This window comes from Pan paniscus, chromosome 14 (genome assembly GCF_029289425.2).
Source record: "Pan paniscus chromosome 14, NHGRI_mPanPan1-v2.0_pri, whole genome shotgun sequence".
Classification (NCBI taxonomy): domain Eukaryota; kingdom Metazoa; phylum Chordata; class Mammalia; order Primates; family Hominidae; genus Pan; species Pan paniscus.
The window spans coordinates 83,482,346-83,505,937 of record NC_073263.2 but is presented as its reverse complement, the minus strand read 5'-3'; the positions used below and the strand labels follow the sequence as shown (position 1 = coordinate 83,505,937).

Sequence of the window (23,592 nt, the reverse complement as noted above, 5' to 3'; positions counted from 1 at the left end):
TCATGATTTTAAAACACACACACATACACATCAATATACATTTTTTTAATGTATGCAAACATACATACATGTAATGTATATTTTGAACTCTATTTGCTGAATGGGCTTTGAAACAAGACTTCCAGTAGCATCAATAGCGATGAATATACCTAGACCCTGATTTTGATTTTAAATACCATTCCCTAATAAAAATGATGAAGGTACCTCAGAGAAGGACAGCTGATCTCAGGCAGAGATTACAGGCAACAAAAGCACAAGCTGCAACTGCAACATCCTGTTGTGCTAGAAAGTAAGGGAGTGTTCAAAGTATTATGGGGTCATGTAAATTAACACATGAGCTGTATTGAAGGGGTCCCCACCTAGCCAAATCTAGAAAAACTCGAACATAAAAAAAGGTGGCAGTTTGGGATTACAACTCACTCTATAAGAAGGAAACCCATGAGTCCATACAGATAATAATTAAGAATAAATAATAGATATATGATAGCTAGATAGATACGTAAATGCATAGATAACAGAGAAAGGTCAGCTCCCCATTACAGAAGAATATCAACTAACTAATTTTTTCTTTTTTCTTTTTTTTTTTTTTTTTTTTGAGACAGAGTTTTGCTCTTTTTGCCCAGGCTGTAGTGCAATGGTGGGATCCTGGCTCACCACAACCTCCGCCTCCCGCGTTCAAGCGATTCTCTTGCCTCAGCCTCCTGAGTAGCTGGAATGACAGGTATGTGCCACCACGCCTGGCTAATTTTGTATTTTTAGTAAAGATGAGATTTCTCCATGTTGGTTAGGCTGGTCTCGAACTCCCGACCTCTGGTGATACACCTGCCTCGGCCTCTCAAAATGCTGGGATTACAGGCATGAGCCACCACGCCTGGCTCAATTAACTATTAAAACACTTAGAAATAATAAAGTTAAAAATCACATTTGAAACCGTGATAGTAATCATGGATTCATGCAAGCATTATTTACAGGTGTTAAAATTTGTGGATTAAACATTAATGAGGAGAATAATATTTACATAGTTCCGAAGTACATGCTAAGTGTAGAGAGAGACAAAACAATTAAGAAAACATAAAAATGTACCAGTTAACTAATCTGGGTGAAAGTTGTAAATTTTGTGATAACTTTGCAAGTTTTCTTTAGGTTTGAAGTGATCTCAAAATAAAAATTTTTATAAAATCATTTTATGAACTTTGCCAGCATCAATTATACTTTGTATTAGAACCCAGGGATTAAATATCGACTGAGGTACAGAATAGAAAACAAAAAGATTTCTATCAAAGTGACATCAGGTGAACACAATCCAAATTGAAATAATAAATCAGGAATCGTGATGTGATTGCAAAAATATGCAGGAGCCATGAGAAAAGAGTTTTCCATTTATACTCTGGGCGATGGGGTAGGACGGTTTCTAATAGATGTAGGCTATATTGATGACTTGCTTCTTGCGAACAGCAGTGATTTTCACATATTTGAATGACTAATATTCACATTAAAACTACAGGTTCAATAACACACTCTGTTAATTTTGTGCTTCACAAGATTTTAAATTTACTTTACGTCATAGTTTCTTAGTTTCTTTGAATTATTTTCTATTAATAGTAGTTTGTGTCATCAAATTTAATAAAATGGTTTAAGCAAAATATGTTCTTCCTGTGGAATATGTACATTCAAAAAGATTTATTAAAATTATATCTATCCTAAAATAAAATTCAGAATGTCATGTAATTATTTTACTGAAGTCTATAGTTTTACAGAAGCTTACTTGACTTTTTTTAAATTATATCATACTCAGAAGTGTTAGTTTTTATTTATCTTTGCAAATCCACTATTACACATACAAAGCAAATTATTTGCTACTTTCTCTTACAATTTTCAAAATCATAACCCCCTCCATTATAATTTATTATCTATTAAAATTCATATTGAATTTAAGTGCAGTAAAATCAACACAGTTATTTATATATAGTTATTTATATATTAGTATATTCTGGGCATTTCAGCATTTAACATTTTCTTCTTTCCTTTTTATCTATTTTGAGTTGTCTAGAGGTAGGTGAGATATTCTTGTATATAATTTGTAATAATATTTTGAATTGCCTTATGTGGACCATGAAGTTGATAGGTGTATGCTAGGTAATTAGTTAAAAATCAGTTTTAGTATTAATTTTACTGTCTGATTATGAAATGCTACCCACATGCTTTGCTATTTAGCACTCCCAAATCATCTATGGATCATTGCTGTTTTTATATGCTAAGGAAATTGGGATAAATAAAATGCTCCATTTGTTCAAGATAAGTGGCAGAGATGAAATCAGACTCAAGTTCTGCAGGTGTTAGTGTGCAGTGCAGTAAGTTCAAGGACTCTGTGTCTAAATTTCTTCAAGGACTGAACACTACATTACCATCAAATAGATAAACTTCTATTCTCTCCCATATTTCCTCTGCATGTTGCTGTGGGCTTTCTTTTTTTTCAGATAAAATTTTACCTTTCTATTTCCTGCATCTACTTACTATATACAATTCCCATTACATGGGTTTATACATTTTGTGTGCTCTCACTGAATATTCATTTTATATCTTATTTTGAAATCTGAATTTTTACTGAGACAGACATTTCCAATGATTCTTATGTCTTTGAGCCATACGGTTTTAGAAACCGATTAGAGGGGTTCTAAAACCTTCTAGTCTGTCACACGTTATAACTAAAATTTGTATAATTTATTTCAAAGATTTGATCTGCTCACAGCTTTCATTGCTATTCTAATTTGAAAATTACCTTGAAAGATTTAGAAATGAGTACAGTAGTTGACCCCTTAGTTTTTGGTTTGATCATTATCCTTAAACTTGCCACTGTCTTTTGTAGCTGGAATGATTTAAAAGAAGTTAACTTATAGGCTTTTGGCTAGATATCATGCAATCAGGAAATGAACATTCCTGAATATTATTCTATAATTGATATTTAGAGCAGAATATAAACTGTTAAAGCAAAATCTTTCTTTCATTGTTATATCTTCAAACTTAAGAGATGCATCCTTGGTCCATCTTCCCCTCAGTACTATAACAACTTTCCACTTTAGAAGATATATATTATCTGGAAGAATGATAGTTCCTTAAGGGTGTCTTAAAATATTATTCATTATAAACATTCTCTAGTTGTTAGCTACTGCTGTATAACAAACTATTCTCAAACTTATAAAGTAAAAACAGTGAGCTTTTACATTTTCTCCCAAATCTACCAATAGCCAAATGGGTGCGCTGATCTTGACTCTGCCCATTTGTGAATATGCAACTAACTATTTGGTAAGCTGAGTGAGCCTAATGGCCTTAACTCCAATGACATTGCTTTGTTCTCCATGGTCTCTCATATGTCAGTAGGTTTGCCTAGGCTTTTTATCACGATGTTGGCAGGGGCCCAAGGAAGTAAGCAGAGACATAACACAAATTTTCAAGCTTCTGCTTACATCCAATGCGCTACTGTCTACTTACTGGAAAAAGAATCAGAAGGCTAAATCTGTAGTCAGTATGGCAAGGCACCATAAGAAAGATGTGTATATAGGGATGCATGAAAAATAGTGGCCAAGCTTTATATCAAAATCCTCCACTGGACACCTTTCTTGAATTCCTGTTGCTAATGAATTAAGTTCTGACTGCTGGATTTGGATGATGAGATCTCTTACATTGGCTATTTTATCAGATTTAAATTAATTTCATTGTATCTACAGCACTAGAATTTGGTTACTAAAGATCATATGAAATCATGTAAATATTGTAAATCCAAGAATGTGCTAAGTTGCTCCAACATTTTCTGTTAAACCAGCGAGAGGTAACTAAACCAGTTTTGAGGTAAAGACAAAAGCAGGAAGGGTTTGACAGCAGGAAGATTCTGTAATTTACTTTTGTGTATGTAGCATCAACTGACATCCCAAATAAGCAGGGGAAAAAATTAAGAGCTAAGATGACCATAATTTTTTTTTTAATTAAAATAAACAAGAAGTCTAGGGAAAATTACGTTTTCTTCACCATACCTTGGGATGAAAAGCAGAGTAAATTCTCTGGTTAAAATGACCAGCATAGCCTGCATAAAGAGTAGAATGACGTGACATCCCAGCTTTAAGGGAAGCAAATGGCAACCTTTCTTGTTTGTACATGTATGAAAGTGCTAAGTATTAGAAATGACCATTGATGGTAATTTTTGATGAATGTTATTGGCTATGACTATCTTCTTGTCAATGTAGAACTCTTCCCTTTTATATCATTTTTGAACCTCTAACCATATTGTGATAATCAGCTATATATGTTATTATTTGGCATTGTTCCCAAGTAAGAATCATTACCTGATTTTTCACCCAGAAGACAGAGATCCTAAATGCCAACGAAGATTAAAATAATTATCAGATAAAAATAATAAAGGTTGACATATGGTATCTCTAATAATATTAATTAAATGAAGGGCAAAAATAATCAATTATTGCTTAATTTTGAAGTATTTTTAACAGCAGTAGAATAAGGATCTCAGAATAAATCAACAATTCTGATTTTATCCAAATTCAGAATTATGTAAAATCTTGGCTCTTGGTTCCTTAATCTTTTCATCTTTATGTTTCTTAAACTTAAAAATTTATGAGTGGCCCTAACCTATAATAATAGACTAGACCTTATTAGAAGAAGAAAATAATCTGTTTCTGAAATATTAAAATTAGTCATTCAATAAAGCTTTATTTTGTTCCCAAATGTATGCTAAGTACTTCTACTATGTCTATTAATTGAACTTATCAAGAAATCCAATGGTGTTCTAGAACTCTGTTGTATTCCTATATTTCTTTCCCACTTGTGTTTATTTCCCTCCTTCACCCCTTTGTTGTGGTTCAAGTTATCACTCCTAAAACTCTTTGGAAGGGTTTTCAACAACTCCTATTACTATCTCTCATTTACACACTTAGTAAAATCCTAATGCAGCTCAGTTCTCCCATTTTTTTCCCCCAAGCATAAACCCAGGCTGCTTTTCACTACTGTAGAAAATCATAAAGCCGTGATGAATTTCTCTAAAACTACATGGTTCCCAAACTCAGTTAAATACACAGTGCGGCCTAGGTATCCTTATTCTACTAGACAGTCCAGGAGACCCACTGCTTATTTCAAAAGTTTTAATTTCTAGTTCTTTGTGTCTTTGTGTAAGTAAAATTTCCTGAATCTTATATTCCATATCTGTGAAACAGAGGTAATAACAGTGGTCTTAATGTTAATTATAAAGAGATATTTGCAAGAATGTATACACAGTAGCAGTTTTCTGTTTGTTTTTGTTTTAGGGATAGCTGAATCTATATGCAACAGAAAAAGTGAAAATATTGGAGATGAAGATGAGATTCTATGGGGTTAGAATTAATATACTTGAGTTATATAAGCAGAGCTGTCCATCTTCTAATTAAAAAGAAAATGGGTAGCATGAGCAGTGAAGATATAAGAGAGAAGATGAACTTTGAAGAATTACAAGTGGCAGCTAGTCAGACATGAACAGAGCAGGAGAGGCCTCCCTTGACCCAATCAGTAATGTCAGGCTACCATCAGGTGATGGTCAGGCAGTCGTTACACTGTTTCTCTAAAATAATAATTGGTCCTGCCACCGGCACCAGGGAAAGGCAGTCTCCCAATAGATAGAAAAAACCTGAAACTGGTGATCAGCAGCTTCCCGATAAGATCCCAGGAATTGGGTGAGTGGGCTCGAGCATGCACACTAAGAGGCAAAAATATCAGGGTTTAACTGGTTTATGGCCTTCCTCCAGGAACTCTCAACTGGTAAGGGAGGAACCCCTCAAGTGAGTGTGTACACAACTTCAGTAAACGCACTGTGCATGCGCCCCCCTCTCCCCGCAAGAGCTGGCAGGCCACTGCACATATGGATAGCCGCTCCAAGGGAAGAATCAGGAGAAAAGTAACACAAGACCCCAAAAACATGCCAACATATCAAATCCCAAGTTAAAAGGTCAAACCATGCCTTGATCTTTAAAGTCACTTATTTGTCCCTCTTCCCAGTGTACTTTACTTTCGTTCCTGCTCTAAAACTTTCTTAAAGCTTACCCTCCAGCTCTAAAACTTGCTTCAATCTCTCACTGTGCTTTATGCCCCGTGGTCAAATTCTTTCTTCTGAGAGGTCAGGAACTGAGGTTGCTGCAGACCTGTACAGATTTGCTGCCTGTAACAGAAACAGGGAGGAGCTAAGCAACATAGAGAAAGTTGGAAAGCACCTTTGTGATTGGGCTGGTTGAGAAAATATTAACGGCAGTAATATCAACTTTTAATTGTAAATGTTGTGTGTATTTGTGGTATCATAGAGAGATTTTTAAAAAGTGTAAATAAAAAATGTGGGAACTTATCATTAGATAGTTCTATATTCCTAAATTTGCAACTTAACAGCATCATGACCTTGGAACCAAATTACTTAAACTCTTTGAAGCAAAACAGAAAATGGAAGTGAATATACATTAAGTACATTTAAGGGCTATAAAGACTTTAGTTAATTTGATCTAATGACTGAACATCAACTAAAATAGAGCCAAGGAGAGTTACAAAAATCTATTAATTAAAGTTTAATTTATAGCTCTGTTAAGAGGCACACGTGCTGTGTGTTAATTTACGTAAAACTTATGTTTGATTACAAAAGTCATTGAGAGAAAATAATGAATTTTCGTCCTTCATGTTTACAATTAATAAGACTGAAATAAAGGAATAACCCAGAGCAAATCAAGTATATTTAATTTGCTCATTAATACTTTTAAGAGGTAAAAATGTTGACAAAAAGCATTAAACAGTAAAATATTTAAAGAGGCTTATTCTGAGCCAAATATGAGTGACCAATACCTGTGACACAGCCCCAGAGGTCCTGAGACATTTGCCCACTGTGATTGGGTTATAGCTTGATTTTATACATTTTAGGGGGACAGAAGTTATAGGCAGACATCAATAGATACATGTAAGGTGTACATTGGTTCAATCCAGAAATGCACGACAACTCAAAGTGGGGGCTTCAGGTCACAGATGGATTCAAAGATTTTTTTTGATTGGCAATTTGTTGGAAGAGTTATGTTATTAGCCAAAGGCCTGGAATCAATAGAAAATAGTGCCTGAGTTAAGATAAGGAATTGTGGAGGCCAGGGTTCTTATTATGCAGAAAAAGCCTCTTAGGTAGCAGACTACAGAGAGAATAGATGGTTAACATCTCCAATCATAACTAAAAAGATGCCATAGTTAATTTCTCCTGGATCAGGAAAAGACCTAGAAAGAGAAGAGGATTTCTACAGAGGGTAGACTTTGCTCACAAGAGACAGTTTTGGGCCATTTCAAAATACATCAAATATATTTTGGGGTAAAATATTTCAATTTCCTTCAGTGCCTCCTATCTGACATGTATTTCTATACTTGAGTCAGGTTGGAATTTGGTACCTCATGGTTTAAAAGAGTCTGCTTTATTACTCTTAAGATCTCTGTTTTAATGTGAATGCTGGTCAGTTGTGCCTGAATTCCAAAGAGAGAAGTGAGGCGTGTCAGACCCTCCTTCCCATCATGGCCAGAACTAGTTTTTCAGGTTTGCTTTGGAATGCCCTTGGCCAAGATGAGGGATACATTCAGTCTGTTGGGGAGCATAGAATTTTAATTTTGGTTTACAAAAAATATTTTAAAAAATAAAATGGCACATACGTAAATGAGTAACTAAGTAATGAATTCATTAGTTTCTTCCATGAAGGTTTATTATTCTGTGTTTTTGCTGCCTGACCGACAGAAATGCAGCAGAACTGCTGTGAAAGTAAAGTGACAGTATTAATGATTTCATTTGATTTCACTCTTTTTGCTTTAAGAGATTTACACATATACAGCCTAGGTTAAAAATCATAAAACATTTTCTTAATTTGCTTCAGTAATAATACCTTTTTATAATTCCTAACAACAGATAGATCACCTTGAAAATATAATCTTGCTACTAGTAATCTTAATGAAGAATTTGAAAAACTGTTCAAAAGACCAATTCAGGGTCACACACATTTAATAGGGGAAATGTTTAAGTAACTCGTTCTAAGCTAAGTAGTGAACATTTGACATTGATATGTTGTGATTCCAAGTGATTTCTCAAAATCAAAAGAGTAAATAAAACATTTGTACATCAAGTTAAATTTTCTAAATCAGTTCTTCAGAAATATTTACCAGTCCTGCCCAATGCAACTACCTTTCTACTTAATATAAACAGCATATGTTTAAATGACGACCACTTGGCCATCCTGAAAAAACGGGCCTTGCAAAGCTGTCTTAAGTGAGAAAAATTTGCCTCTGTAGAAATCTTCATTAATGCAGCCATGCCCCCTCCCTTTCTACCCCTTTCCCCAGGTCCAGAAGAGATTAAGAATCTGACACCTTTAAAATTCTGAAAATAGAATTTGCTATCTATTCTCCCTGAAGGAGGCTTCATCTAAATAACAAGGCCACCCTTCCAAGCCAGGCCTCTTCTCCTTCTCTCATATCCCATTTTACCAGAATCTAAGCCTCCATTTTTTCTGTAACCTTAAAATGGTGTATAAGTTTCTGTAACTCATTGGGAAGTTGGGTCTTCATTCTCAAGACTCCTGTGTATGAACAATAAGTAATTTGTTTGTTTTTTCTAGCCATAAATAAATAATAGTATATTTCCAAAGTTGCCTCTTTTTCTCTTTGTGTCTTTCTTCCCCGCTCTCTCTCCAATTATACCATTACTTATTTTTTGTTAATCTTTGCTTTTGATTTATTTAAGCTGTCTGATATAATGGCCAATCATGAATCAATTTTGGTGCAGGTAGAAAAGTAAAATGGCTGAATATGCTGTTAAAAGAAAATTCCATCCAAATTAAATTTAAAAGAATTTGACTGAGCAAAGAATGATTCAAGAATTGGGCAGCCTCCAAAGCCAGAGTAGGCTTAGATACTCCAGTGCAGCCATGTGGTAGAAGAAAATTTATGAATAGAAACAGGAAAGTGACATACAGAAAACAGAAGTGAGGTACAGAAACAGTTGGATTGGTTACAGCTTGGCATTTTCCTTATTTGAACACAGTTTCAGCACCCACCTTTGGTTGGCCAAATCTCAGTAAATAGTTTGTTTACAATTACATTTAGGTTAAATTCATAATGTACAGAGAAACCTTTAGGCTGAACTTAAAATATATAAGGAGGTAGATTTAGGCTAAACCTGATTTAACAGTGCCTACATTTTCTCTGGCATATTTTAGTATCATGTTCTTATTTGAAGCATATTAATGACTCATCCTTATTTATCTTATTTATTCTTAATAGACATTTTATGTACTCATTATATATTTACAATTATCAGTTATTCTAAAGTGAGTCCACATGGCATCATCTTAAAGGGGGCATCTATTATTTTTCTTATTGGCCTTCTTTGGTCATGCACTCATGTGTGCTTTAAATCTACTTTAATGTAATGAGAGGAACCCTCAGGAGGCATTTCATCCACTTTGGTCTGAGCCCCTTTATTTCAACAGTGGGGATAATTTCATAATTATAAATTGGGGTTATAATTGTCAAGATATTTTTTGAAGGATCTTCACTGTTAGAAATAAGGGCACTTGGCAACTTAAAAATGTTATTCTATGAAATTACAATTTCCCAAGTTCTGACAAGGCATCATGACAATTAATTACTCAAAACCTCATGATTGCATGACTGCTTGATTGAAAGATCAATTTTTCTGATAGTTCCATTTTACCAGCCTCATCTTCCTTTTGGGCAAATCTTGTCAAAAGTTGACGATCACCTTTAAGACAAAAGCATTGCAGCTTTTTTGGCCATGATCACTAAAAAGTACTTGAAAACTGTAACTCAACTTTTTTTTTTTTTTTTTTTTTTTTGAGACAGAGTCTTGTTACCCAGACTGGGGTGCAGTGGTTCCATCTTGGGTCATTGAAACCTCAGCCTCCTGGGTTCAAACGATTCTCCTGCCTCAGCCTCCTTTGTAGCTAGGATTACAGGCACCCACCACCATGCCCAGCTAATTTTTGTACAGGGTTTCACCATGTTGGCCAGACTGGTCTCGAACCTGACCTCAGGTGACCCACCCACCTTGTCCTCCCAAAGTGCTGAGATTACAGGCATGAGCCACCGTGCCAGGCCTGTAACTCAACTTTTTGTCACTCCAAAATAATACATTTACTAATTGCTTCGGCCAAGAGTAAATATCATCCTCTACTCCCTTGAAGTCAGCATTTCAAAATATTCTGAAATTTTACTTCTTTCTTATTCATTTTACATTGTAATATGTTTTCTATTTTATTTCATTCTTCAACAATTCTAGTGAATTTTTGTTTGCTTTTTGGTCAGCTAATAACAACCAGCAAAATGTGCAAATTTCACAAAGTAGTCTTTGTATTATATGTATTAAAAGTATCAAGAATATGTATAACAATTCAAATTGGTTAAGCAATAGAAATTTGAAATGTTCAACTAAATGAATTAATATGCATTTTCTGTTCTCGGGATAATCTAGTGGACAGTAAAATAAACAGAGGCCATTAGCCTTTGCTTAGGCCTTTTAGCTTCTATATAATTTAAAGCATTCTATTAAATTTTTGTTCATTAATGTTGAAATATCTTCCGATAGGCAATACCATTCAGCAGCTCTATATTTTAAAATAATTAATTGCACCATTCCCAAGTGTGGAGAGATTTATAAGAGGAGTGTTTTCATGACGACATATATGACATTTAGTTTATTTTCAATATCTTGTAAGGACAGTGAAACCCAAGGACTTACGATTCTGTCTTATAAATTACCAAAATATGTTACATTACAACTATTTTCACATGTGTGTAAATTGGTGAATGCAGGCTTACTGAGAAGATGTCAGGTTAGAAAGCTCCTCCCACCATCAAAACCATTTTTATCAATTTGCACTACAGATTCTCTTTGACTTATGATGGGGTTCTGTCCCACTAAACACATCATAAGTTGAAAATATTATAAATCAACAATAGATTTAATATGCTAACCTATTAAACATCATAACTTAGCCTAGCCTACCTTTAAGGTGCTCAGAACACTTACATTGGCTTGCTCTTGGGCAAAATCACCCAACAGAAAGCCTATTTTATAATAAAGTGTTAAATATCTCATGTACTTTATTGAATGCTGCTGAAAGTGAAAAACAGAACAATTATATTGGTACTCAAAGTACAGTTTCTATTGAATGCATATTGCTTTTGCACCATCATAAAGTTGAAATATCTTAAGTTGAATTATTGTAAGTCAGGGATTGTCTGTATTTATAAAAGCATATAAAATTGGTTATATCTTCACAACATTCTCCATACTAGTACTATGAATTATTTTAATTTAATAATGTTAGTTAAAATCAGTATGTGTAAACTTAATGTGCAATTACTAAATATTAGAGAGGTTGATAAACTTTTTATATATAGTGGCTTCCATAAGTTGGAAATTTATAAACTTTGGTCATTTTACTTCTCATTTTTCTTTCTGACTCATTTATAAAAACTGTCAGAAATGAAAGTTTTATTATAACATGTAGCAGCTAAACCATGACAAGATGTGAACTATTCTGTCCTAAGGCTATATGCTATCTTTAAAAAATTCTACTGTTGGTAAGTATTCATGGATTTCAATGCAGAAATATAAATGTTTTATATTACACATGGCTGTAATCATTGCTGGGGATTTTATATATAACTTTTCTAAAGCTCACCCTCAAAACTTATTTTGAATTCCAAAACATATGGTCACTGCATGATAATGTAACCTATCATTACTCATAGGTAAACATATAGCCATTAATATCATCATCCCCATTTTACGATAAGAAAATTAATGGTAAGATGTAAGCTAATGTTATTAATCAGAATTTAGATACATATTGCAATGTAGATCTAGAAGTCATTGTTACTTGAATGTGTTGTTGAGTCTGTAATTCATGAAAAAGAATCAGGCACACTTAAGAAATGGATTTGTTTGCTCATAATGCATAAAGTAATAGATTATTAAAAAATAAGTTATATCCTGCACCTAAAAAATCTGTAACCAACTTGAGCCACAAAATATAAAGTATAAATGAAAATATAAAATATAAATGAAAATTAGTATTTAAATAACAATTTGCAGTAGTGAAAGAATAAAAATAGAGAAACAGTGTATGGTCAAACTATATTCAGATTGCAAAGTGGATTGAAGTTATGTCTTCTTTTTTTTTTTCATTTGACAAATATTTATTTAGTGCCTGTTATTTTGGGGGTACCTTTCTTGGCACTAGGACTTGGAAGTGACCTGCAAAGAAAAATTCACTACTTTTTTAATTTCTAGGAGAAAGAGAGATGAACAATGAACAAATAAATATGCATGCAAACCATGATTGGTGTTATGAAGAAAGATAAAGTAGGGTAAGAGGATACAGATGATAAGGCTTCTAATTTTATATAGAGTTAGAAAAGTGACCCTTCTTCTGAGATTGCATTAAAGCAAAGGCGTGAAGAAAGTTGAGAAATAACTGTTAAGGTATTTAGTAGAAGAGTATTTCGGAGAGCTGTACTATGGTGCTTAAGTATAGGAATTCTAGGCCAGGCAGCCTGTAATCAAATCTTGGTTCTTTCATTAAGAACGAATTTTAGAGTTAATACGCTTCTTTTCATCTCTCAAAATTATTCACTATGCTCAAACATGTAATATCTATTTTTTGAATATGGTGATTCATATTTTCAAGCATAGAATAGTGCCCTGCTTTGCTCAAGCAACTTTTTTTTACCTTTTATAGATATGCACTTTCTTGCAAGACCATTTTGATCATTCCAGCTTGCCAGACTATTTTATCAAATAATAATACAAGTCTTTATAATTAAGACTCTTGCTATCTTGGCAAGGGTTTTAATGTTCTCTGTCTCAGTTTCTCCAAATGGGCAGTATACCTTATGAGTTGATTTGCAGTTTACATTAAAAATTTTAAAGCTCAGTGCTTGTCACCTACTAAATACTCAGCAATTTCAGCAGTTATTACTGACAGAGAAAACAACAAAAGCAAACACTCCAAGGAACGTGTGTACTAATCCAGGAACATTAAGGAATCTAGCACCATAAAATAGGGATGGGGGAAGAGGTGGGTAAAAAGGATGAGAGAGAAAGAGGGAGAGAAAGTGAGAGAGAGACACCAATAGGGATAGACTCAGACACATTACAGAGGCAGAGATCATTTAGAGTTTTGCAGGCCAAGGTAAAGATTTGGATTTAGCTTTGAATAATAAGAGAAAACATTGGGAAGTCTTTTGTTTTTTTTTTAGACAGTCTCACTCTGTTGCCAGGCTGGAGTGCAGTGGCGCGATCTAGGCTCACTGCAACTTCCGCCTCCCAGGTTCAAGTGATTCTCTTGCCTCAGCCTCCGAGTAGCTGGGACTACAGGCGTGGACCACGCCCAGCTAATTTTTGTATTTTTAGTAGAAACAGGGTTTCACCATGTTGGCCAGGATGGTCTCGATCTCTTGACCACATGATCCACCCGCCACGACCTCCTAAAGTGCTGGGATTACAGGCATGAGCCACCGCGCCCGGCCAACATTGGAAAGTTTTAAGCAAAAATGTGACATGATCATTTCTGCCTTATGCATATGTGAATGGTTTTCACTGAGTTTTTCATCGTTGGAGTGTAATATAGGTTCAGTATATTTAAAACCTGTCATAAAATCTATAAACATTCAGCTTTCTTATCTCTGATAAGAGCACAGTTTCCTAAAGTGCTGTGTGATAGGCCCATTTAAATGACAAAATGACAGAAGACATATAATAAGCCAAAGGACTCCTATGATTGCTCCCATGTTCATGAATCCCTGCTTTGGTTATTGGTTTCTAAGGCCACTACAAACGTTAGTGACTTAAAACACGAATGCATTATTATCCGACTTAGTTGGGCAGTTCTGCTGTTTTTGCCTAGGGTCTTTCATGTAGTTGTAATTAGATGGCCACTGGGACTGGGATGTCCAGGATGATTCCACTCATTTGCCTGGCTCTGAGGAATGAAGGGCTGGAAGGTTTGGATCATCTGGGAAGCTGTGAAGTCTGCATCTCTTTGTATGGACTCAGGACCTCTTCCTCTTCGCTTGGCTTCTTCACACAGGCTATCCATTTGTATGTGCAATAAAGAAGCTGAACTTCATATTTGGCAGCTCAGGGCTCCCAAAAGTGCAAAAGCAGCTTCTGCCAAACGTTCTTAAGACTTAGTCCTAAAGTTGGCACTCTTAGGTCTGCCATTCTATGAGTTAAAGTGAGCCTCAGGCTCAGATCTATTGCAATGTAGGGAGAGATCACAAAAGGATGTGAAAAGTAGGCGATGTTTGTTAAGGCTCATCTTGGAACAAGAGCTTCTACAGTCACCATACACCTCAGGTCCTCTTTTTTTTTTTTTTTTTTTTTTTTTTTTGAGACGGTCACCATACACCTCAGGTTCTCTTTTTTTTTTTTTTTTGAGATGGTGTCTCGCTCTGTCGCCCAGGTTGGAGTGCAGTGGCGCGATCTTGGCTCACTGCAAGCTCCGCCTCCCGGATTCACGCCATTCTCCTCCTGCCTCAGCCTCCCGAGTAGCTGGGACTACAGGCGCCCACCACCAGGCAAGGCTAATTATTTTTTGTATTTTTAGAGACGGGGTTTCACCGCATTAGCCAGGATGGTCTCGGTCTCCTGACGTCGTGATCCGCCCGCCTTGGCGCCTACCAAAGTGCTGGGATTACAGGCATGAGCCACTGCGCCCGGCCTCAGGTTCTCTTTTTATCAAGACATATTTAGAACCTCAGTTTTTCATTAACACTGGGATTATCAAACCCCTGGGCAGGGGTTAATCCCTCATTGCTAAATGCCCATGAGTATTTTATTTTTATACACTTGGAGGACTCATTCTTTGTTGATTAGATACGCTCAGAAAAACAAAGGATATGTCAAAAAGCTGCTTGATAAAAATTATTATGTAAGGAACAACAACAATAAAATAAAATAAAAAAGTTAAAAATACAAATACTTGCATCTCCATCTCTCCCATTCCATTCTTTCAAAATAAATGTGTCAGCAGAAGCCTGCATGTGTTAAAGGCCATTTGCTTAAAAAATTAACTTTACCACAACTAAAGTATAGTTAGAATTGAGCAGAGGAGCATGATTATTCACCTTCATGCTGAATAGTAGATGGGGAAAATTAATTTTAGAGTTAATATGCTTCTTTTGATCTGTCCAAATTATTCACACAATATTTTAATTCTTCAATATGCTGATTCATATTTTCAAGCATAGAATAGTGCCCTGGTGTGCTCAAGTAACTTTTTTCACCTTTTATGGATATGCACTTTCTTGCAAGACCATTTTGATCATCCCAGCTTGCCAAATCATTATATCAAATAATAATAACAGGTCTTTATTATCACCCACAGTGAGCTACCTATGCCAAAGAAAGCTACATAAATGTATTTTCTTCTTGGTGGGTTCAAATAAAAGAAAACTGATATCTTCAAATTCTCATCAGAAGACTACTGCTGACTAATCTGGTGAAGGAAGGAAATCTCTGAGGGAAATGCTAATTGGAAGGGTAAAGCTCTCAGTAGGATGTACTATTTTCTTTAAATGTCAAGAGAGGGACTAACACATTTACTTTTTTCATGGACTGATGTGAGGGAATGGGAACAAATGGCCACTGATCTAGACATCCTATTTTTATCATAAAAAATAGAGGTTTACTTGTTGACCTAGTTCAGTAAAGCTATTTTGTTCTGAGTGCTGAAATACTGATAGCCCAAAAAGAGCAGGACCTAGAGTATTATGATGCATTAGTATACTAGAAATAACTCAATTTATTTGTAGCATTATTTGTAATAAAAAAGAAAAGGTTAAATGTTTAGCAGAAGACAAATAGTTATGGTATAAGTAAATAATGAAATGGCAGGAAGCAATTACAATAATAAGTGATACTAATACTATCAGAATTTTCCACTTTATGTATCATTATAAAAAACATCAAGGCTGGGTGTGGTGGCTCATGCCTGTAATCCCTGCACTTTGGGAGGACAAGGAGGGTAAATCACTAGGTCAGGAGTTTAAGACCAGCCTGGCCAACATAGTGACACCCAGTCACTACTAAAAATTCAAAAATTAGCCAGGGATAGTGGTGTGCACCTCTAGTCCCAGCTACTTGAGAGGCTGAGGCAGGAGAATTGCTTGAATGCTTGAATCCAGGAGGCAGAGGTTTAAGTGAGCTGAGATCGCACCACTGCACTCCAGCCTGGGCAACAGAGTGAGACTCTGTCAAAAAAAAAAAAAAATCAAAATATAGACAAAATTATTTTAAGTTTCAAAAGATAAAACTGCATTATCTTAGCAATGTTAAATTGATGTGTGAAAAATAATATAGTAAAATAAATTGTAGGTATTAATTTTCTCTAAGGGAGAAATATAAATGTATCTCATTTTTATTTTTAAAGGTTTTAAATATTTCCTAATTAAGAAATGACACAATAGAAAACAAAAGCTATTGTATTAGTTTTCTATTGCCACTATAACAAGTTACCACACATTTAGTGTCTTAAGAAAACATCTTATTTTACTATTTTAGATATCAGAAATCCTTAATGAGTCTCCCTGGGCAGAAATTAGTGTTGGCAAGCTGTATTCTTCCCTGGAGGCTCTAACAGATAATCTGTTTCTTTGCCTTTCCTAAATTCTTGCTCTGCCCATGTTTCTTGGATTATGGTCCTCTTGCTTCTTCAAAGCCAGCGATCCCGTCACTCTGACCTCTCCTTCCAGCATTGTATCTTCTCTAAATCTGACTCCTTTCTCTCCTTCTTTTACTTATAAGGGTGCTGAGATTGCATAGGGGCTACCTGGGCAATCCAGGCCATCTCTTCATCTCAAGGTCCGCTGATTAGCAACCTTAATTTCATCTTGCCACATAAGGTAATATATTCACAAGTTGTGGGGATTGAGACATCACTGGCAATGGGAAGGATTATTTTGCCTACCACAGCTATTAGCTGTGTATCCTAGTAAAGTTTTCCTAGGAAGGTTAATAGAACACAGTCTCATTTATTGTTTATAATCATCCCTAAGAAATCACCTTTCGTGTAGAAAATACTTCCTTTTTTCCTTTCAAAATTTTGAATATTCCCTTCATCCCTTTAAATTTCTCTCTTTCCTTTTTTTTTTTTTTACCCCATTTTCTTCTGTGGTTTTCATGACTTCATGCTGTTTGTTTATTGTTCATTACCTGTCTTGCCTCACTAGAATGTACATTGAGATAAGGTGGGGAAGAGAACAGCAGTGCAGTATATTGATTACTGGGTAATTTGTTTCCTCTATATGTCACTAAACCATTCGCTGAGCAAAACCACCTGACTTAGGATATCAATATTTGGTGACTAGCTTTCATATCAAATTTACAAGAAAAACATGTCTTGTGAATAAATGCTTCAGGAGAAAGAACAGTGCACAGGGGTCAGAGCACCTGGGATTTTGTTCAGCCTAGTTTACTGGCTATAAGTAATAGCTTTTCAATGTCAAAAATCTCTGAGTCATATTCTATCTTTGCGCAATAAGGACTTATAATTCATGCCTACTTCAGATAGCACAATTATCATTAGTATATTAAGACTCCATTCCATGCTGGAAAAAAGAAGTGTTGTCTTTAAATCACATGATTACTTTTATTTTATATGTATCATCTATAATCTTTTAAACTCTAAGATGTGTTAAAAACATAAATGCGAATAATAGTTGCCATATATTTGTTTGATCATGCAATGTGATAATGATAAGTATATTTTGTTTAAAGCTCCCTGTAACTGAAAGTATAAAGCAAGACAGAAGACATCTATAGAAAGGCATCTCTTTTACTTTGCCTGAAGCTACATATTTCAATGCCTTTAATATGCAATATTTTATATATTTCAATATTTTTGTTATAAATAACTTTAATATTTAATAATAAAATACCATTTCATATACTCTTAGTACGAAGAAAGCATAGGTGCTATAGAAGACACCCTAAATATTCAATCATCTTATCGAATTTTTAAGCTAAAAAAGTGTATTATACAACTACTTATTGTGACAATATGAGTCCTACATAAAAATGAAATTGAATCATGGTTTCATTTTATTCAACAAATTCGTATTGAGCCCTTACTATATGACAGGTACTATTTTAGGCATTGGATATAAATCTTTGAACAAAGTGAATGAAAGTACTCCATTATAAATCTTATTTTTTGTGTCTAGACATGTAAGCAACTCAGTAAATAGGTTAAGTATTATATAGGGAAGATGAAGATAGATTTTATGGGAAAACATTGCTTACCGTGATGGTGGATGTGGACGAAGACTTGTAATTTGAGTAGCCATAGTAGACTTCTTTGAAAAATGATTCATGATTTGAGAGAGATTAGGGAGCCATGGTGATTTTGGGAAACAAGAACATTTTAGGAAAAGGGAACAGCCATACAAAAGCACGTACAGAAAGTGTGAGGAATAAAGACAAGTCCAGTGTAGTGAGACAGAGTATGCAGTTCAGAGAGTAATAGGATGTGCAATCTGGGCATTAAAGGAAAAGGGTAAGATGCTGTGGAGACTTACAGGCCATTGTTAAGGCCTTTGATTCTAGGTGAAATGCAGAGCCATTGCAGGGAGAGCAGAGAAACGGTTTTCTGACTGATATTGTACAATTATTCTGGCTGTTATTATGATAATGAAATAGAAGGTGGAGAAAGATTCAAAGCAAGGAGATCAATTAAGAGGCATTTAAAACAATCCAGGCCAGAAATAATGTTGGGAAGTGTTAGGGAAAAAGCAATAGAAGTAGGGAGAAGTAGTTGAAATCAGGATAATTTTTGAAGAATGCAAGAAAATGTTCTGAAATAGCACGTGAATTGAAAGAGGAGTCAAGACTAGCCATTTAAAAAAATAGACCCATTTAAGTGGAAGAAGGCATCATTATTGACTGAAAGGGGAACACATCAGGAGGGCAGGTCTGGGACTGAAGATCACTTGTTTAGTTTTGCCTTTTACAGTTTGAGATAGATCAAGCTTAACGTACACAACATCGAAAGTTTATGAGACAAATCAGAACTGTAACAAGCTGAGGAGTCTTCTATCATATAAATAGAACACAAAGTACTGACACTGATGGAGATCTGCAGCATATCAGGTGCACATATGAAAAGAAGTGCTAACACAATCAAGATTTAAGTCACTCCAGTGTACACAAGTCAGGGAGAAGAGCAAAAAACAACAATAAAGAAAAACAGGAAAGCTGCTACTACTGATGTAGGAAGAGCATAAACTGTACTGTACTAGCAGTAAAGAGTGAGAAAGATGGGAAAATCAACTGTATGAAAGGCTGCTGGCAATAAGATTTCTGAGACTAGACGACTGGACTTACCAAAGTGGCCACTGTTGGTGACCTTGACAAGAGCATTTTTAGTAGGATCAAATGCCTGATAAAAATGGGTTTTATAGAAAAAAAAATGGAGAAGAATGAAGAAAGCAGTATAGAGGAACCTTTCAAAAAATGTACTATAAAGAACAAAAGAAAAAAGGAAACATAAAAGCAAGAAATGATGTCGATGGAAAAAAAGTAAAGGTGACAGAGGTACAGCAAGTTGACATGCTCATGGGGATGGCTCACTGTGTTTGTTGTAAGCCCTCTAAGCTGAGTTATTGTGCAAAATATTGTTTTGTTTTGTTTTGTCATGTATGAACAAGGTAGGATAAAAGAAAACTGTAAATCATGAGTTGTCTTATCATCACTGACAATATAGAACTCAAATACTTAATGAAGGATATTCTAAGTACCTGTAATAAATACATTTTAAATTAGTTATATCACTGAGCTTCCATTTGTTATTTGTAATTAGATATTTAGTTTTACAACAATTGAGTCTAAATTTCTATATTGACCACTTTTTAACCTTCAAAAGTAATTTAATTTTATGGCTTAAATTCTTCATCTGCCAGATAACGGAATACCTATTCTACCCAATTATTGTTTTTCTAAAGGAAAAATAATATAAAGGATAAGGACTTTTATTAAAAAAAATGCAAGGTTAGACACTATGTATTCAAGTGGTAGATTATCGTTGTATTTGCTCAAGACTAATCCAAAGGAAAATTGTTGCCAGAACAATCTGTATATTGGTTATTTGTATGTTTAATAGAAACCAAGTAAGTATGTTTGACCTATTCTGAGAATACATTCCTGTAGTATGTTTCCTATCCTTAAATACAAACACTTGAAAAATAGCAGAGGCTACTTTTTTCAACTTTATTTTTAATAGCTTCCATGGTACTGTTGAATCAGGATCCCAAATAAACTCTGTCACAGTAGGTTTCTGATGTGATATATGGCTGGATAGTAACATACTACAGGATATAAAATCTCTTATGGAAAGTGAATTCATTATATATTAAGTACTTACTATATTCAAGCACTGGGAAAATTGCATATTCTCTGCTTCCTAATATTATAAAATACAGTAAAATGTAAAAGAACAAACATTGATGTTGCACAATGTAGCAATAACCATGGGAGAAGCAGCACTTAAAACAGATGACTGGAAGCAGAGGCTATCTTTAGACAGAGCACCAGAAATAGGGGTGAGTCTCTGACCTTTTCATTGAACCTGGCATCCAGATCCATGGAGACCCTCAGCCCCTAATGATGTGGTACTACTGTTCTCGCTGTGTTCTTAGTCACATCTACTAAGGTGCTCAGGTGTCTTTTCTGAGGTGCCCAGGTGTATTACAGGCACCTCATACAGTTGGCATTCTGTATGTTTTAAGATATTTTTTAAGAAGCCTGAAGCTGCAAGGGTCTCTGGAAGTGGTAGCCAGAGCTGAGGTTAGCCTCGTAATGCTAAAAGGGACACTCTTGCTCAAATTTTCTCATGTTCTAAATGTATACTTTTTACTTTAGCTCTGACCTTAATTGTTAAGCCAGAGAGAATTTCCCCAAGATGAAGACAGGAGAGTTGCATGAATCAGTAGATTCGAAGATACAAGTAAATTTAAGCTTGCCAAGTCACTGTCATGATTCTCTTCCTCTCTCTCTCTCTCTGTTTCTGTTTCTCTCTGTCTCTCTCTCTCTCTCTCTCACACACACACACACACACACACACTTCAGAAGATACATAAGCCTATATGTGCCCCCAGAAGGGTGGATTTATTTCAAAGAACAGATCCATTTTATAACCAAATTATTATTTTTTCTTAACAGCTTCTACTAGAAATAAACCCCATGAGGCAAGCAATTTTGTCTCTTTTTTTTCATTACTGTCACTCACTTTGCAAATTAGACCAGTGTTTGGTGCCTGCCTAATTGTTTCTCAATAGATATTTACTGACTAGACTGATGAAGAAATAGCTAAGAGGAGCTTAAAACAATGTACTCTGGGAATGTAGAAGGAATGTAGAGACAGAAAGACTCCTATCATCTGGGATTCAAGGAGTATTTCAAGAAAGCAGCTCTTAGAGCTTGGTTTGCCCCTTAACATGTATTTAAAACTTATGTTTACCACTTTACATTTTCTTATTCAATTTATTCCACACTTAACTATTGAAAGCTTCATTATGTATGAACTGCTTAAGCATCAGAGATTCCATAAATGTTCAGACTATTATGTCCTGCACTAGAGAATGTCACCAATATTTGCATTTTCTCAAAGTGTAATGGGCTTGATCATTGTATTTTGCCTCTTTACTTCCCTACTTCTACTCCCTGTCAACTTACGACTTATGCTTTTTACAGCTGGATTCTTGTTCAATACACTGATTGTATTCATCCAAGAGCTCCAATGGTTAAGCTACACATCTCTGATTCCTTAATCAAAACTTAATCTGGATTCACAAAAAACCTCATACCTGATTCTTAATGGCACTTGTGTGTGGGAGAATGGAGGTAGGTTTTGGTTGGTTAAATCTTATGAAATTCTAACTGGTGAAAATTTTGTGTAATTTCTGGAATATATTTCAGAGAAGGATAATCTCCACAGAATGTATGTTCAGTGTTCTCATGTTAGCTATTAATTCAGCCCAGAAAGCACAAAAATAAATGTTTGTGTTAACTACCTCCCCATAAGACCTTATTATCATGTTATGCAAATATATGCAATTTGCCAGTAAAGATCTTATGTTTATACTGACTCTAAATGCTGCATTATTAATATACCTCACAGCTTTCAGTAATAAGAACAACATTAATCTATCCATTAGCCTAATTGTTGAGAGGTCCATATGAATTTACTAGAAATGGTTTACACCTTTGTGGGTTTTCGTTGGACAGTTTCTAATTTTCTGCTATGTCTTTTCACTCAAGAAGAAAAGAAGAAAGAAAATTGTATATGTATCCAAAATATTGTAATATATTTCACTATATACATACATACACACGTGTTTCTGTTCAAACACTTTTAGCTATCATTGTAGAGGTTAACTTTTAATTTTTTCTCCTGCAGTCACTTTATTTTAGCTTTTTAAACTCTTTACTCAAAAGGAGACACAAAGCCACAAAGAAGTCAAAATCTATTATACATTCTTCAAATTTCAGTTAATATTCCACTCTAATATGCATTGGGCTGTCAGTTTTAATCTGCTTCTCCAGATTTGAAGAAATAAACAAAATCAAAAATGAAATATTGTAAAATTTAATTTCAATTGATATTCAGTTATTTCCTTCTGATGGATCTTGATACCATTCTGAGTTATGAACAATATTATGTCACTAATGAACGATTAACAGACATTAAAAATAAAGCACAGATAATATTTCTACCAAATAAAAAGTGAACATATTTGACTTAAAGCACCATACCTTTTAACTTGCTAAATGTATGATTGGTATTTCAGTCATCTTTGTTTAAAGCAGGCAAACAAATTAGAATTATATTTGACAAGCAAGTTAGGCCTTTTCCACCTAGCCAAGAATTTGTCTCTGATAGCCCTAAAATAATTTGCCAAGGAGGAAAAAAAAAGAAATGATGAAGAGTTTATTGGCTCTTGCTATTATTGTAGATAAGAAGAATTATTTCTTACTAAGAGTCAATTAGTTTGAATTAACAAGTTTCTTCATTCTTTGCCCATGTTTTAGCTGCCCTTGCCCCACTACCCATTGAGTTTCTCCTCTAGATCTATTAGTGAAAACCGTCTTATACATAGTCAAAATTTAATCAGTAGTAAGCCATTAGCTTTATATTGTTTGTTTGCTTATTTCACTAAACTTGCATATGCTTGGGGCCAGCACGGTGGCTCACGCTCATAATCCCTGCACTTTGGGAGGCTAAGGCAGGCGGTTCACTTGAGGTCACTGTTTGAAACCAGCCTGGCCAACATGGTGAAACCCGTCTGTACTAAAAATACAAAAATTAGCTGGGCGTGGTGGTGCACACCTGTAATCCCAGCTACTCTGGAGGCTGAGGCAGGAGAATCACTTGAAACCTGGAGGCGGAGGTTGCAGTAAGCCATGGAGGTTGCAGTGAGCCACAGAGATCATGCCACTGCACTCCAGCCTGGAGCAACAGAGCGAGACTCTGTCTC

At 35.0% G+C, this 23,592-nt stretch overlaps 1 long non-coding RNA gene across 1 annotated transcript in view; it reads left to right on the top strand.

The window, feature by feature from the left end:
- The first annotated feature begins 210 nt into the window (after window positions 1-210).
- Window positions 211-23,592, top strand: part of LOC134728807 (uncharacterized) — a 188,152-nt gene continuing 164,770 nt past the window's right edge. Inside the window, exon 1 of the long non-coding RNA XR_010109634.1 lies at window positions 211-721. This is a non-coding gene — a long non-coding RNA (uncharacterized LOC134728807). The remainder of the gene's footprint in view (window positions 722-23,592) is intronic.